General features: G+C 39.1%; 1 pseudogene; it reads right to left on the bottom strand.

Moving 5' to 3' along the window:
- Positions 1 to 4052: 4052 nt before the first annotated feature.
- On the bottom strand, positions 4053 to 17250 carry LOC112607717 (annotated as a pseudogene).
- Between the last annotated feature and the right edge of the window lie 245 nt (positions 17251 to 17495).

Here is a 17495-nt window from a genome sequence, read left to right as displayed (position 1 = left end):
TAGCAACTTGAGAACTGAACAACTATATTTCCACTTAAACCTCTTCTTCATATAATATTGGACTATCTCATACCATATTTTGTATACAGTGTTATTAGTTTCTATGCATTATAATCAAGACTTTATTAAAAATAGATTATAGCACTAAAGGTATATGCAGGTATATACTTTAAAAAGTCTTAACATATTTTAATAAAATTTGGATCTTTACAACAATACTTTGCTGTGAGTTAAACAAGGCAATGCAAATTTTGTGGATGCCACTTTTATATGTGGGGAACTAAGAGACAAAGAAATAAAGTAATTTGCTCAAAGTTACAAATACTGGATACGTAGCTTAACATTACATGGCCCATTTTTAGAGGTTTTTGTTTTTTCAAATTAGATATCCTTGGAACATGAGTCGAGATATTTCATATCCTCACTAATATATGATACATTTGACTAAGCCATATCCTGGAATCAAACCACTGCTATTCTATTTCTAGTGAGGAAATTGTTTTTCCCCTTATTTTCTTAATATGATAATTTACATTACTTAATTTTTAAATATTAGGCTAACCTTACTATTTCTATTGAAAACCCAATTTAATAATAATATATTTTATATCCGTCAGTGGACTATATTAGCTAATATGTGTATTTAGTATTTTGCATATCTTACATTATAGTCATGAGAGTGATTTATCTGTAATTTTTCTTTCAGTGGCCTCATCAGGTTTTGGTTTTTATTTTACAAAGATTATTCATTGGAAAAGTGTTATTTCTGTATTTTCTAAAAGTTATACAAATTTAAAAAAATATATGTAAAATTTATTGCTTAAATTCTAAATACCTAAAGTTTCCTTTGGGAAAGTTTTTTATTTATGAACACAAACACTTTAACAGATACAGGACTATTCAGATTTCTATTTCTTCTTATGTTAATTTTAATAAGCTCATTTATTTTAGGAAATTGTTCACTTCATCTAAGTTGACAAATTTGTTGTCATAAAATGCCTCATATTATTACATTATACTAAAATGCTGACACTACTGAAAGACAGTCTTGAGGCAGGAGGTGAAGTGAAGAGAAATTAATAGTTCAGTCTCAAGGCTCTGATATATAGATATGACATCCTGTGTAGACATCTAGTACCCAGTTTGATATATTGCTCATTATAACTTTATAATGTGTTTAATGTCTACTAAGTCAAGGACAATTTCTTTTTCCTTTTTCAGAATGCCCTTGATTATTCTTGTACATTTATATTTATTTATTTTATTTATTTTTTTTTTTTTTGAGATGGAGTCTCGCTCTGTCACCCAAGCTGGAGTGCAGTGGCATGATCTCGGCTCACTGTAAACTCCGCCTCCCAGGTTCATGCCATTCTCCTGTCTCTGCCTCCCGAGTAGCTGGGACTACAGGCACCTGCCACCACACCCGGCTAAATTTTTTTTTGTATTTTTAGTAGAGACGGGGGTTTCACCATGTTAGCCAGGATGGTCTTGATCTCCTGACCTCGTGATCTGCCCGCCTCAGCCTCCCAAAGTGTATTTGTTTATTTATTTTTATATTTTTAGTAGAGACGGGGATTCGCCATGCTGGTCAGGCTGGTCTCGAACTCCTGACCTCAGGTGATCCGCCTGCCTCGTCCTCCCAAAGTGCTGGGATTATAGGCATGAGTCACCACACCTGGTGACATTTATATTTATTTGTGAATTTTAGAATTTGATTATTAAGAGTCATAGAAAATATTAATATTTTATAGGTATTAGATTGCACTTTTAGAATAATTTAGAAAGACTGACATTTCAAAGAAAATTGAACATTCCTTCACATGAAAATGGATTACCAATTGATTTATCCAGATGTTCTCATATGCTGAAAAATAGTACTTATATTGGTGTTTATATCCAGCCACCTTCTTTACTGATTTTGATGGTTCATCATTGGAGTTAATTAGGAGAAAATCATATTGCTTGAAGAAATTAGCCATATTCTCTATTTTTTCCAAATGTTATATTTCTTATTACTGTTTATGGTTTTACTGTATAATTTTAGAAGTTGAATTCAATGGCGAATTATGAAAATAATAGGCACTTGCATTGTATATTTTAATTTTAATTTGAGTAGTTTTGATATTTCTCTCTTTTAAGAAATTACTCTCACAATGTAACTTTTTCTTGTTTTAAGAGACAGGATCTCACTGTCACCCAGGCTGCAGTGCAGTAGCATAATCATAGTTCACTGCAGCCTTCTGGGCTCAAGCAATCCTGCTGCCTCCGCCTCCTGAGTAGCTGGGATTACGGGTATGTGCCACCATGCCCAGCCTGATATTTCACATTAGACATATTTGCTCTGTACTTTTGATGGGTACTATCAAGTTTAAAAAGATTTTTATATGCTTAGCTATAAGGGTTTTTAAAAAAACAAACAACCCCATCAAAAAGTGGGCAAAGGATATGAACAGACATTTCTCAAAAGAAGACATTCATACAGCCAACAGACACATGGAAAAAAAAAAAAAACAAACAGACACCATCACTGGCCATCAGAGAAATGCAAATCAAAACCACAGTGAGATACCATCTCACACCAGTTAGAATGGCAATCATTAAAAAGTCAGGAAACAACAGGTGCTAGAGAGGATGTGGAGAAATAGGAACACTTTTACACTGTTGGTGGGATTGTAAACTAGTTCAACCATTATGGAAAACAGTATGGCGATTCCTCAAGGATCTAGAACTAGAAGTACCATATGACCCAGCCATCCCATTACTGGGTATTATAAATTATAATCATGCTGCTATAAAGACACATGCACACATATGTTTATTGCGGCACTATTCACAATAGCAAAGACTTGGAATCAACCCAAATGTCCATCAGTGACAGACTGGATTAAGAACATGTGGCACATATACACCATGGAATACTATGCAGCCATAAAAAAGGATGAGTTTGTGTCCTTTGTAGGGACATGGATGCAGCTGGAAACCATCATTCTCAGCAAACTATCACAAGAACAGAAAACCAAATACCGCATGTTCTCACTCATAGGTGGGAACTGAACAATGAGATCACTTGGACTCGGGAAGGGGAACATCACACACCGGGGCCTATCATGGGAAGCGGGGAAGGGGGAGGGATTGCATGGGGAGTTATACCTGATGTAAATGACGAGTTGATGGGTGCAGCACACCAACATGGCACAAGTATACATATATAACAAACCTGCACGTTATGCACATGTACCCTAGAACTTAAAGTATAATAATAATAATAAATAATAATAGTTTTATATTACTAAAATAATTTCAAGGTTTAATTTATTGCATTTGTAGAGAAGGACAGATTTGCTAATCTATTTTGAGGTATTGAGGCAGACTACAAGATTACTAGTTCAACAGCAATATCTTATATTGATGTATCAAAATCCAAATATTTTCTTTTCTTTTTTGATGACAGGAAGAGTTATGTGTTCTATGAAATTTTATTATTTTGTCTTACAGTATCCTAAATTATCTTTCTGGATTCTTTTACCCTTTACTACTCAATTGTTAAATAGTATATTTCTCTTCCTTTTTGACTAATTCTCTCCCTGTAACTAGTGCAATGAAGTTAATGTTAGTGTTCATCCAAGATTCATATGCTGAAATTATAACTCCCATAGTTAGTGATGTTGTTAGAAAGTGGACAGCTGATTGGAGAGGTGATTAGGCCATGAGAGTAGAGCCCTCATGAATGGAATTAGTGCCCTTATAAAGGAGGCTTGAGAAAGGCGGCTTGTTCCTTCCATCATGTATAGACACAGCTGTCTATAAGGAAATGAGACACTAAATCTGCCAACACCTTGATCTTGGTCTTTCTAGCCTCAATAACTGTGAGGAGTAAACTTCTATTTTTATAAACCTCTCAGTTTATGGTATTTTACTACAGAAGCCCAAATGGACAAAGATATTAGCCTTTCTAAGACGGCTGTCTCAAACTGTGTATATTTTTTTTTGTTTTAACTTCTGAACATTTTATTGGCCTCCTGCTCCTCCAAGGGTACCCTGCTTCTGCTGGCTTAGTATCTCAGAACTTTGGTGTCGTTGGTTTCCGACACCACTTTGCAATTCACTATTCGTCGGTCAGACACCAGTTTGCAATCTACTATTTGTCGGGTGGTGGTCTTTTGGATGGTTTGCATGGAGATGCTACAGTCCAGGGCATTAACACAAGATTGAAGTCCTCGCCATCTTCCAGCAGGTGGCAGTAGGTGGCAAACTCTGCCTCCAGCTTGACCTTGATGTTCAGCAGGACCTCATACTCTGGGCCTGGCGCTACCCCTCTGCCCAGGTCTGTGCCAGCTCTGACTCCAGGTGCAGCAGGATACCGTTGAGCTGTTTCATCTGCAAGCTGCCTCCATCTCCCTCAGGCTGTTCTCCAAGCTGGCCTTCAGATTTCTCATCCAGTCCAGTTCGATCTCCAAGGACTGGACTGTATGTCTCATCTCCGTTGAGTGTTCCCTCAGCAGCTCCAACCTCGGTGGGCTGCGTGGTGACCACTGTGGTGCTCTCCTCAGTCTGCTGAGACCAGTGCTTTACTAGATCCTCTCAGTTCTTCCGAGGCAACTCATCATATTGGACCCGGATGTCTGCCATGATCTTGGCAAGGTCCTGAGATTTGGGGGTATCTACCTCCACAGTTAACCCAGAGGCTGCAATCTGGGTTTGTAGGCCTTTTACTTCCTCTTCGTGATTCTCCTTCATGAAGAGCAGCTCTTCCTTGAGAGCCTTGATATCTGTCTCCAGCTGCAGCCGAGTGACAGTGGTGTCATCAGTGACCTTGTGGAGTCCATGGATGTCGTTCTCTACAGACTGGTGGATGACCAGCTCTATCTCATACTTCACTCTAAAGTCATCAGCAGCAAGACAGGCATTGTCAATCTGCAGAACGACACAGGTATTATCCATAGCATTTGCGAAGATCTGAGCCCTCAGGTCCTGGATAGTCTTCAAGTAATGGCTCCAGTCTCTGACCTGGGGTCCCTTCTTCTCCAGGTGCTCCTGGATTTTGCTCTCCAGCCTCCAGTTCTTGGTCTCCAGGCTCCTCACTCTGTCCAGTTAGGGGTCAGGCACTTATTCAGGCTTTGCATGGTCTCCTCATTCTGGATGCCTCCCATTTCTGCCAGACCCATGGCCATCCCCACAGCCCAGCCCCTGGGCCTCAAGCCACCCCAGAAACTGGTGGAGCAGAACACGGAGATCTGGGAACTAGAACCCCCGGCACCTGCAAAGATGCTGGCTGCACTGCTGACTGGCCGGTGCCTTAGCTGGGCCCCTGAATGGAGCCCAGGGACTGGTAATTGGTGGAGAAGGTGGAGCGAGTGGTGAAGCTCATGCTGTCCAGGAAGGAGAATGAGAGGACAGGACCCAGGCTTTGCCAACCCAAACTGTGTGTACTTCTAAGTCACTTACCAAATATTTTGCTTTTATCTACTATGATTTGTTTTTCATTATTTTCACATTGAAAGTGGAGTTATTCTTTCTGATGGTGCTTATGGATCAAGCTTAGACTCATTTCTAGCTTTTTTCCTCACTTTTCTACTTCTTCCTGCCCTTGATTATAGAAGGGCTTATGGCAGATGAGAAACCATTCCTCTCTCCTCTGTCTTTCTCTCTTTCTCTTTCTCTTTCTTCTACTTAGCCATTTTGGGTTTGCCATTCTCCATCTTCAACTTAACTGAGGGCATACATTTTTGTATGGTGTCACTTGCTCTTGTTGTCTGGCATTGTTTTTGGAGGACATATTAGGAAATGTGAATCCAGGCAGTTCAAATTTTCCCAACTTACTCTAATATATAATTTAAATAACTAGAATGGGGGAGAAACCAAAATGAATACAAACAGTAACAGTGAATGAACAATAACAGCAATATTGATAAAATTGCTGCACTAAAGTGAGTGCAGAAGAAAAACTAACTTGTGTAAGTGTCTCTGGAAATCAGTATTTTGGCTATGTATTTTAAGGCTACTGCCAAAAGGAACTACATAGAAATATTGTACTCTACTAATATATGTGTTTATCACAAGAATATAAGTTAATTCTGAAACTGCTCTACATGTGTTGTAGGACTGAATAAATATTTTAAGTACATATTGTATTTTTTTTTCAATAAATACGTATGGATGAGAGTCAACTTTCTTTTTTTATTTCTTTTTCTTGGTTAGAGACAAGGTCTTGCTCTGTTGCCCAGGCTGGAGTAGAATGGAGTGATCAGAGCTCAATGCAATCATAAACTCCTGAGTTGAAGCAATCCTCCTGCCTCAGCCTCTCACAGTACTGGGATTACAGCCACAAGCTATAGTGCCCAGCTGAGAGTCAATTTTCTTACTTTCCAAAAAGAGATTTAGTTACCAATAAGAAAGTGGAAAGGAGAGATTTAATGCTTTAGTATAAAATTAGAACTACAGGTTTCATATGAACTAAAGATTTTAATGATAGAGAGAAAGATGTGTGTATATGTGTTTCCTAGCTCTCTGCTGAGAGGGCTAGAAGCAACGGCATCACAGTAGCAATGAGCTCACTCAGTTCCTAGATATTGATTTCTCTATGCTTCTTTAATAAAGTGAACCAGAACTCCTTGGAAAATGACTGATTTCAGGGATGGGCAGGGAAAGTGTGAGATGTGCCTGGAAATTATTTTGGTGCCAGAAAGAGAGGAGTTGCCCAAAATTGATTAAAATATGTTGAAAGAATTCAGGAGACAATAGGAAAAGTCTCCCAGGTGACACATATGGGGCAACTTGAGCACAATTTAAAAAGTAAGAGCAGTGGATTCAAGTCAAAGACTAAGACAAACAGCTATGTCTTCATAATAATAAATAAATGAAGGAGAGACAGAAATTCATACTAATAGCCAAATTAGAATAAATAAAATGGAAACAATAGAAATATGAAAAAATACAATTTTTCATGGTAACACTCCTTGCAAGCAAGAATCATCAATGAATGTTAAAATTAAAGAGCAAACTTATGATGAGAAAGAAGATATATGCATAATTTTAAGATATTTTCTACACATACTTAATTCCATTAGGGAAAAATAGTAATCTTAGACTTAAGAAATATGGCACATATCACATTACTGACATTAAGCAAGTAACCAAAGCTAAATTCATCAAGAAAAAGAAACATAGACATAAGGTGCCTCTGATATGGGAAGCACGCAGTATCACTTCTGTTGTATCATTGCCAAATATTAATAACCTGAACAAAACCATGAGGGAACATTATATAAATGAAAATTGAGAAATATTTGACATAAAAACTGTCTTGTACTCTTCAAACATATTAAGGTCATAAGAAACAATAAAAACAGAAACTGTCCCAGATCTAAGGAGACTAATTGTACATGACAATTAAATGAATTATGTGAATCAGGATCAGATCCTGGATCAGACAAAGAGCATTAGTGGGTATATGCTGTAAGTTAAATGTGGTCTCTATTTAATTAGTAAAATTGTATCTTTAATTTTCTGGATGTGATAATTATATTAGGATTTAATACATGTTAACACTTGGGAAGATTTGAAAGATTTGAAGATTTGTGTTTGAAAAACACGGATACTTTGCACCTTTTTGTAAAATTCGTGTAAATCTGAAACCATTTTCATACAAAATATTAAAAAAGGAAATACATGGTTTTGGTATGATACTATAGTTATATAAGATATAATCACTGGAGGAAACTCAGTGAAGGGCAGATAGATAGAATCACATTGAACTATGTTTTACAATTTAATGTGACTCTACAATTATTTTAAAATAAATAGATTTTAGAAACTCTACAATGTTCTTATGACTGTAATCCCAGCACTATGAGAGGCCAAGACAGGCAGATCACTGGAGGTCAGGAGTTTGAGATCAGCCTGGCCAATATGGTGAAACCCCATCTCTACTAAAAATACCAAAAAAAAGGCCAGGCACGGTGGCTCAGGTCTGTAATCCCAGTACTTTAGGAGGTCGAGGCGGGCGGATCCGAGGTCAGGAGATCTAGACCATCCTGGCTAACACGGTGAAACCCCTTCTTCACTAAAAATACAAAAAAATTAGCCGGGCGTGGTGGCGGGCAACTGCAGTACCAGCTACTCAAGAGGCTGAGGCAGAAGAATGGCGGGAGCCCGGGAGGCGGAGCTTGCAGTGAGCCGAGATCAGGCCACTGCACTCCAGCCTGGGCGACAGAGCGAGATTCCCTCTTAAAAAACAAAAAAAGAAAAAAGAAAAATTAGCGGGTGCCTGCAATCCCAGCTACTTGGGAGGATGAGGCTGGAGAATTGCTTGAACTGCGGAGGCAACTGTTGCAGTGAGTTAAGATCGCTCCACTACACTCTAGCCTGGGTGACAGAGCGAGACTCTATCACAATAAAACCAAAAACAAACAAACAAACAAAAACTATTAAATATGTTAAAAGCTGACCAAGAAAAAGACATACAACCTCCAGAAAAACAACGTGTAGTTCGAAAGCTAAGTTCTCAACAGAAAATATGAAGCCAGAAGATGATGGATGGATATCTTTAAAGTTTTGAAAGAAAATAATAACATTGCATTATATTTTCTTTGAAATTATATTTCAATTATAAAAGTAAAATAGATGTATTCAGACAAAAATTGAGAGATTTTTGTTACCTATCTGTTGTAAGTGATACATTAAGAAAAATATCTACAATAAAATTCAGAGATACAAAAATTTGTGGAATTGAAATGTAAAAATCAGTGGAATTAAAGTCAGAAAGTGCAAATGAATCACAAGTATAAAATACAAATTCTTTTTATACATAATAAAATGTATGGCAATCATAGAACACAGAGGAAGGTAAATAGAAATAATATGTTCTAAGGACATTGAATTGTCTGGGAATTTAGTAAAGTGCCGATTATTATTTCAGTAATTAGGAAAGTATGCTATAATAAAGTAGATAGACACTAAAAGTCTCAAGTTTTAGTTTAATGGGATCATTGTGTGTCCACTGGTAGAAATATATATTTTTTTTAAAGTACAGTCTCTAAAGCAGCAGAGCCTAAAGTCACAGAGACAGAAGAAAAAATGTTTTTAGTAGATCACCAGGGATAATAATGAAAGGATCTATTTATTTACACATCTTCATGAGATTCATAAATATGAAAGAATAGCATCATAAATTGAACTCTGATTTAGTGCATATAGTAGTACATCTGGGGGACATTGTTCAAGCCCTGCAAAGTGTTATCACCTACTTGGTACTGTATCTGAGTCTTCAGAAAAAATTTCACTTTTCCATTCAGACAGTTGCTTCTAGTTCATGGGGAACATAGTGAGATCAATGAAAACCATGAGCATAAATCTGTGGCCACACTTCATTTGCTGTAAAGTGAGATCCTTGGTCGCAAGTGATGCTTCTGGGAAAAATGATAAGATATTCTGTATGTCCAAGGATGTCATAAATACTAGAAAGGCAAATCTACATCCAGAATATATGTCTAGTACAGTAAAATCTGCCACTTCCATAATAGAAGTAGTCCAACTTAATCCACCAATGGGTAGATGGCTAATAACCCTGGGGAATAGTGCAGTTTGGGGGATGCAGTGTTGGTCTTTGCTCTTGGAAGACTGGACACACAACAATAGCTGTAACTAGATGGGTGTTGACAAGTGGAAGTCATCATTCTTGAGAATATACATAATCTCATCCCTGCTAACATGGCCACTTTGTCCATGAGCTAATTGGAGAAAAATCACAGTGACTGAGGAAGGGGACTGATTTACTCCTCCAGGATAAATCATCATGAATATTAAAATTCTCCTGTACTGGGATCACACCACTGCACTCCAGCCTGGCAACAGAACAAGTCTCCATTAAAAAAAAAAAAAATCCTGTATAGAATCTGGTGAAATTTTACATATGACACAAATATCTTTTCACAATCAGTGCTCTTTCAGGGAGGCCTTCCTGTTACAGGATCTTTGGGGTGTCACTTTTCTGGCCAGAAACCCGTGGCCAGAGACTTTTTTGCCCATGATCTGCTCTGGCCCACTGGGCTCATTTTACCTACTCAGCCTGGTGGGCTGCATTCAGCTCACACCACCAGCCTGGACCTCACACCTCCAAGAGAGACTGCAAGTCAGGCGTGGAATGGCGAGGGGTGTATCAACAAGTGTGGGGTCCAGCCAGTGTGCAAAGAGACACGCCAGCTGCTGCTGTGGGGCAGGCAGCTCCAAGTGCTGGCATGGGTGCCAGCTCTCTGTGAGGCTGTGGCAGGGCCAGGTGCACCATAAGCAGCTTTCCTGGCTGGCACTGGGATTGTGGTGGCACCCAGAAAAAGCTTGGAGATGCCAGGAACTGCAGGTCCCCAAACAGGGAGCCATAGCCTTGGCTCAGGGAGCTCCCAGGTATGGGATCCCCAAAGGGCTGCAGTTTTCCTTCTCTTCACCTGCAATGTGGTGAGCAAAGGGCATGTTTCAGATGTTTGTTACAGCTCATTTAGCCTCACCATTTGGCAGGTCCAGAGTGCTTGTCCTGCAACAAGAAAGAAGGAGGTATGCAGACAAGTGAAGGGTGAGCAAGACAAAGAGGAGCTTTATTGAGCAATTGAACAGCTCAGAGGAGACCTACAGTGAGCAGCTCCTTTCTGCAGCCAGGATGTCTCATCAGGTGTATGGCTCCTAGCAGAGAGGTAGCTCCTCTCTGCACCTGGTCATGCCATTATCTGTCCAGCTGTGGCTGAGTCCCAGGCTTTTATGGGCCTCAGAGGGAAGAACACCCTGATTGGTCCATGGGTGGCCAAGGGTGGGCCCAGTGAAAAGCTCCATGAGTTATCCTGTGATCCACAGGACTGGTGGCCCAGCTCCCTGGCTTCAAGCCCTACCTGGTTTGAAGGTGGGGCTTCACCTGGGACCCACCACCTTCCGCCCAGGAGCATCTCTGCCTCCTGCAGTTCTTTATGGTGTCCAGGCTGTTCATGCCAAGGATTGCCTGCAGGGCAGCAATGAGCTGTCCTCAGCCCTCCTTCAGCCTCTCACCCAGGCTTGTTGGTGTCTAAATTTCGGAGTGGCAGTGGACTGGCATGTTGCACTGTCCTAAGTGTGTTCACACCTGGCCGGGCTGTGACAGACTCCTCTCCATGATGGGAGTAGGTGCAGACAGCTGCGAGGCCAGGAAGTAAAAGCAGACACCCCTGAGCCTGCAGGGGTAAAAGGGGCCTTCTCAGCTCCCCAGGGTACAGAGTGCAGAGATGCTGGGGTCCTGTGCCTGGCAGGGCAGGGGTCCTGCTCACTCTGTGGAGTGTGCAGGCAACACCAGCCATGCTTCCTCTCAGCCTGGGGTAGGGGCTCCAGGTCCTCACTGGACCCCTCTCTACCTGCCTCCCATGCCCGACGACACTGCTTCTCCGCTGGTGGGTGGTTTGACCCAGTCCCATTCGGATGGCCTCCAGGGTGGTGGGCTCCATGGGGGTAAGTGGGGCTCCTGCTTGTCCCTGGCTCCCACCAGCTCTGTGAGCATGGCATCACCCCATGCCCAGCTCCACCATCTCCCCATGCCCTCCCCACAGCAGTGATGGGTGACAGCAGCAAAACAGGGCCAGGGTCTAGAGCAGGTCCTGCCTGGTGGACCAAGGGTGGGGGCAGCAAAGTCAACTGGCTTGGGGATGTTGGGCACAAGGGACCCAGCACAGCCATTGCTGCTCCTGCAGCCACTCCTGCTGCCACACTGCTTGTACCTCCCTGCTGCAGCTAGCATGATGGCAGTGGCTGCTCCAGATGACCCACCACTGCCATCATATCCATATTTTTCCTAGATGCCCTTGTCACCAACTTTCCAATTTTGTTTTCTCCAAGTTCCTGACCATCCAGCTGAACCACTAGCCACATCTCACAAATCAGTATAGACCTATATCTCATGAATCAATATCGACCTATCCCAAATCACAAAATCTCCCCTCCTAGGCAAAAATGTACATGTATTTTAGCAAAGATTATCAACAGTGTAATGTGTTTCTCTGAAATCTATGGACATTAAAAAGGAAGTTAGCCCAAATTTGTTTGTTCATAGAGCTGTCTCTTGGTATTTGCAGGGAATTGGTTCCAGGGCCCCCTGTGTGTACCAAAATCTGTGTGTACTCAAGCCCTGCAGTAAACTCTGTGCTCAAAAAGCTGATCCTCTATATATAAGGGTTTTGTATGTGACCAAAACTGTACTTTCAATTCACATTTGGTTGAAAAATATTCTCATATAAGTGGACCTGCACAGTTCAAACCCATGATGTTCAAGGGTGAATAGTACATGTCAATCCATATAAAAGCAATCCTAATACACGTCCAACTTGTGTTTAACTGATCTGAGGTATCCTTTGGAGGTTTTAGGTTCTTTGCTTGTGTCCAGATACATCAGTGTACAGAATTAAAATGTATGGTAAGTTCTAATAAATAATACAGTAGGGGCAGCTATCATCTTCTGAGTTTTCTTGTCCTCCTATCAATGTTACCAAAGAAACATTAGTGTCCCATAACTATGCAGCAGTAGAATATGATATGCTAAATCCCAAATCACAAAACCTCAATGAAGCAAGCTAACTAATAGGTGTTACTGTCATCAATGTGGAGGTTATTTATTCTATTTTCCATCTGTCAAAACTCCATACAAATTATTTGGTTTCTTGGGAGTATATTTGTTCTTCTAATGCACATGCTGGCTAAAATTCTTAATTTTCCTTAAAGTTTCCTTCCTTAGAAACTTGTATCTCCTTGCATTTACCTTACTGTCTCCCTTTTCTGTGAGGCATTGTTGAAATGTGCATTGTTGCAAAGCCAGAGACACATTGGTTTCTTCGTAGATTATAATTAGATCTGCAGATGAAGGCCATGGGTTTGAGGGTAAAATCACTGTCTCCCTGTGAATGTAATTACCAAACACATGATAAGTTCTACTTACCCTGCCTTATAGTAGTTTTAAGAACTATTTTTCTTTGTCAGTATCTAATATGGAAGCATCCTCTTTGATCAGATGATTATCTTTTTTAAGAGAAGAAATGCTTGCAAAATACTACATTGCTAGTAGAATATTCCTAACATTTTTGTCCCATAGGAAAGAATGAATTAAAAAGTTCGGCCAGACGGATCAATTGATCCGTTTAATTGAAAAAAAAATTGTTATTATTGCCAGGAAAGTAGATGCATAAATGCCACTTCTGGTGTCTTTGGTCACCTTAAAGGGCAATTCTTCTTGATATGGAGGTAGTAAGTATAATATATTCAAATTATCTAAATGATAGGAATCATAATATTTTATGCTTTTTCTAGCAGAATTATTGGTAAAACAAGAATACTTCTAAACATACCTTCATTCCATGTGTTAGAAAGCAGTATTGGGGGCCAGGTCTGGTGGCTCACACCTGTAATCCCAGCACTTTGGGAGGCTGAGGTGGGTGGATCACCTGAGGTTAGGAATTCAAGACCAGCCTAGCCAATGTTGTGAAACCCTGTCTGTACTAAAAATACAAAAAAATTAGCCAGGCATGGTGGCAGGCACCTGTAATCCCAGCTACTCGGGAGACTGAGGCAGGAAAATCACTTGAACGCAGAAGGCAGAGGTTGCAATGAGCCGAGATTGCACCACTGCACTCTAGCCTGGGCAACAGAGCGTGACTCCATCTCAAAAAAAAAAAAAAAAAAAAAGGAAAGAAAAGAAAGAAAAAAAGCAGTATGGGGATAGTTCTCCCACACGTCCTCCTCTAAGCTCACTCTTAAATTAAGGTCCATTCACTTATTCCCTCAATTAAGGAATTCCCCATGAGATCTATCCACAAGTATTAATTTTCTTAATATATTTTGATTAAGCTATTGGAGAAGCCAGGCTATTGCATTTCAAATGAAGCTTACTTTACACTTTGATGATCAAAATCATTGTGTATGAAAACTAAAACCTATTAGACAGTATTTATTGGTACTCCCTGTCCTTCTTTAATCCACACAAGGTATGCTAGGGATTTAATAAGTAATTGGTATAGGCTACACTGAGCTTAGAGAGCTGATGTGCAGTTGAAGTTAAGAACGTTTTATAGTATGAATTTGTTCATATGTGTTTATACTTAAGTTCATGTTCAGAAACAATTGAACAATTTCAAGAGAGGTAAATCAATAGCAAAGCAGTTAACATCAGGTTCCTTAGGATTTTGAAACAAAAATTTTAGCCATCAGAGGCCAGAGTAGATAAATTTAGCAAGATCACATTAGTGTAATTATTATAAAAGAAAATTTTACTTTTTCCATATGGTTAAGATCATATGAAGGAGTTAATAAAATACATAGAGTGTTTGTAATTAAGACACAGACTGTAATTAATTTAGATCCTGAATGGCTTTTGTTAAGTGTCTCTCCACAGGCTACCAAAGAAACCTGATAACTCAGGAGTTAAATTCCCTAATAAATTATAAAAGTAATTAAGGACAAGAAAATAGAGAATATTTATAAGTGACCAAATCTGCATACCTGGAAGAGCTAACACCAGGTCTCATAAAACATCATGTGTATTGGGCGGGGTTAGAATTCTCAACTTTATACAGTAAAATTGAGTGGAAATGAGCAGCATTCATAGGAAAATGGCAACCATGGTAGGCATATCTTACTTATTTTGGAAAACAAGGGAAAATTGGTATGTTTCATGAAATATTTATTGATGATTGTGTTTCAAGCATGATAGAAGGTAATTATGACACAAAGACTAAGGACATATGGTATTTCACATAAAGGAGCTGAGAATCTATACAGGTAACTTCATTAATAAGTATTGTTAAAAAAGGACATATAGAGGATTATTTAAGCTCACAGAAATAGGATGTGACCCTGCCCGAAGGAAGGTTATCAGAGAACGCTTCCTGGAAGAAATGACATGTGAACTTATTCTTGAAATATGAGTAGGAGGTCATAAAGTGAAAAAGCAGAAGACAGGAAGACAGTATCTCAAGCAGATTTTTCAGAGTAAGCACAGATAGAATGGAGTAAAATGACTTGAGGCATACAGTTTTTCAGCACGCCGGTTAAAATAATGAACCAAGAAGTGCCATGAAGAAAGGCCAGAGATGTGGGCAGGGGTCATTTTATAGAAGACATTGTATTCTAAACAAAGAAACTTGAAGGCTTTTAGCAAATGAGATCCTCGTCAGAGTTTCTTGTTCGAAAGCTCACTTTGCCAAAAGATCAGGACAGAGGGAAGAAACGTTGGTTGGGGTGATAAATAAGAGTCTGATATAGGTCAGGGAGAAGAATACAGATAGAAGGCATTTAGATTCAATAAATATTTAGAAATTAGCATCATTAGACATTGATTTGGATGTGGGAAATGAGAGAGTAAAAATAAGAAGTCAAGGATATTTTCCAGGAGGAGAAACAGACATTTAGAGGTGGAAGAAAGGGGTTTCTCACTTTACCCACTAGACTTAAAGAAGCATTACTGAGCTAAGTTTGCAGGCTACCTTGGGAAGTCTAGCCCTGTTCTGAGAAAGTACAAGAAATAATTCTGGCTTTTGAAGACTATAGTATATAGCTAGAAGAAGGTTTTCTTGAAACTAGGCTGTTTGGGGCCAAGTAAACTAATTTTTTTTACACTGAAAATAAGTTAGTGATTCTGGAAGTTGACATTCTATCTTGTTTTTGACACTCAGATATGTATTAAGACAAGATAACATTTCAGTAGAAAAGGACATTGACCAGTTTGTAAAAATGATGTGAAGTAGTAGGACACTTCATCCATCTTTACCAAGCGTTCCTTTGTCCTGGTATGATCCACGGTGGTATGTAAACTTATATATTCCATGTGTCCATGATGAAAAAAATTCACATGAATAGGAATAAGCTACTCAAATATGAGATCTTTGAGGGAATGGGATATATTGTAGACATTCTTTATTGACAGCACTAGCATAGCACTGGATACATAGTAGGAACACAAATAATGAGGGCTAGATTTAATTGAACTACATTGAAATAAAGCTGTTTTACTAACTGAAGATTGAGCTCTGCAAAATGTGTTACACAGCATTTCAGTACAGTATCTTGGTGGTTGAAATTGTTCATAACTGGATTAAGCAGAAAATTTTTTTATCAAACCGCAACATGTCATAAAGATAGGAGGATAAGTTAATAAAAAACATTTTTTTATGTACTAACCTATAAGGACCATAGGCCCTAATTATTAAGGAAACAGCTCCTTCATTCATGTCCTAGGGAATAATGCTGCAAAATTCTCTCCTGCTCTGCCATAATTGGCTTTACCATTAATGCAGCCCCTGGCTCCGTTTCCTCTTGTGGTGTTTATATGTTTCTCCCCATCATGTCAAATATTGTTTTACTGCAAAACCCTTTTTTAAATTATGCAGAATGCAAATGTATCTCAAGTAGATTTTCTACCTGAAAGAAAATTAACATTTATTTCACATATGATATGTGCCACAGATTGTGCCAGATGTTATACATAAATTTAATTAAAATTAACAATATTTTCAATGTGGAGGCTGAGGCAGGAGGATCACTTGAGCACAAAAGTTTGAGGTTGTGGTAAGCTTTGATCATGCCACTGCACTCTGGCCTGCGCAACAAAGTTAGACCTAGTCTCTAAAAAGCGAAACAATAATAAAAAATAAAAATTCACAATATTTTATAGAATAAGTATTATTATTATTATTCATTTTATATATGTGAAAACCAATGCTTGGAGAGGATAAGCAGCTTCTCAAGTTCCCACAGATACAGAGATGCAGATAAAATATCAATGTAGATCTTCAGGCCTCAAAAACCATAGCTTTCCACTGAACCATGTTGTCTATCAAGTGCATATTGGAGGAACCTTCTCATTTTTCATGTATTAGGCTCAAAATAAATAAATCACCCTACTACAATTTTTACATTTTCAAATTCAATTTCATAAAATGGTGTTCGTCACCTATTCAGGACTTCACTCTTTGTTTTACTTTCTCATATCTCTAAATACTGACATCCCTGTCCACTGTATCATTATATCTTTCAATCATACCTTCAACTTGATTCGCTTTTAAGTCTCTCTTGGCTTGGTGTCCACTATCCACCTAGTGGACACCAAGTGCATATGCTTCTGGCCTATTGCACTCCTAAAATGTCCTCATGATCCTTGGATCTCCCTTTTCTGTATCCTGCCCTCACCTGTAGTAACTCATCACACTCAGTCAATCTAAACTGAGTAATAAGATCTTTCTCCCTGCACCTTAGCCTCATCTCTTTGTGGGTTACCTCTGCCCCCTTCCTACACAACAGCCACTCTGAAATGCACGTAGTTTCATAAATATGCCAGACTATTTTATCTAACTTTGACTTTGTTCATGTTATCATCTTTGCTAGGAGTATTTCGTTTCTTCTGGAGAATACCTGCCCATCATGCAACATTCATCTCAAGTGAAAAGTTCTTTAAAACATAGCATGACCCTTATAGAGTACAAAACACTTCAGTCCAGCCACTGTTT

This window comes from Theropithecus gelada, chromosome 15 (assembly GCF_003255815.1).
Source record: "Theropithecus gelada isolate Dixy chromosome 15, Tgel_1.0, whole genome shotgun sequence".
NCBI classification, from domain to species: domain Eukaryota; kingdom Metazoa; phylum Chordata; class Mammalia; order Primates; family Cercopithecidae; genus Theropithecus; species Theropithecus gelada.
This window is presented reverse-complemented; position numbering and strand designations above follow the sequence as displayed.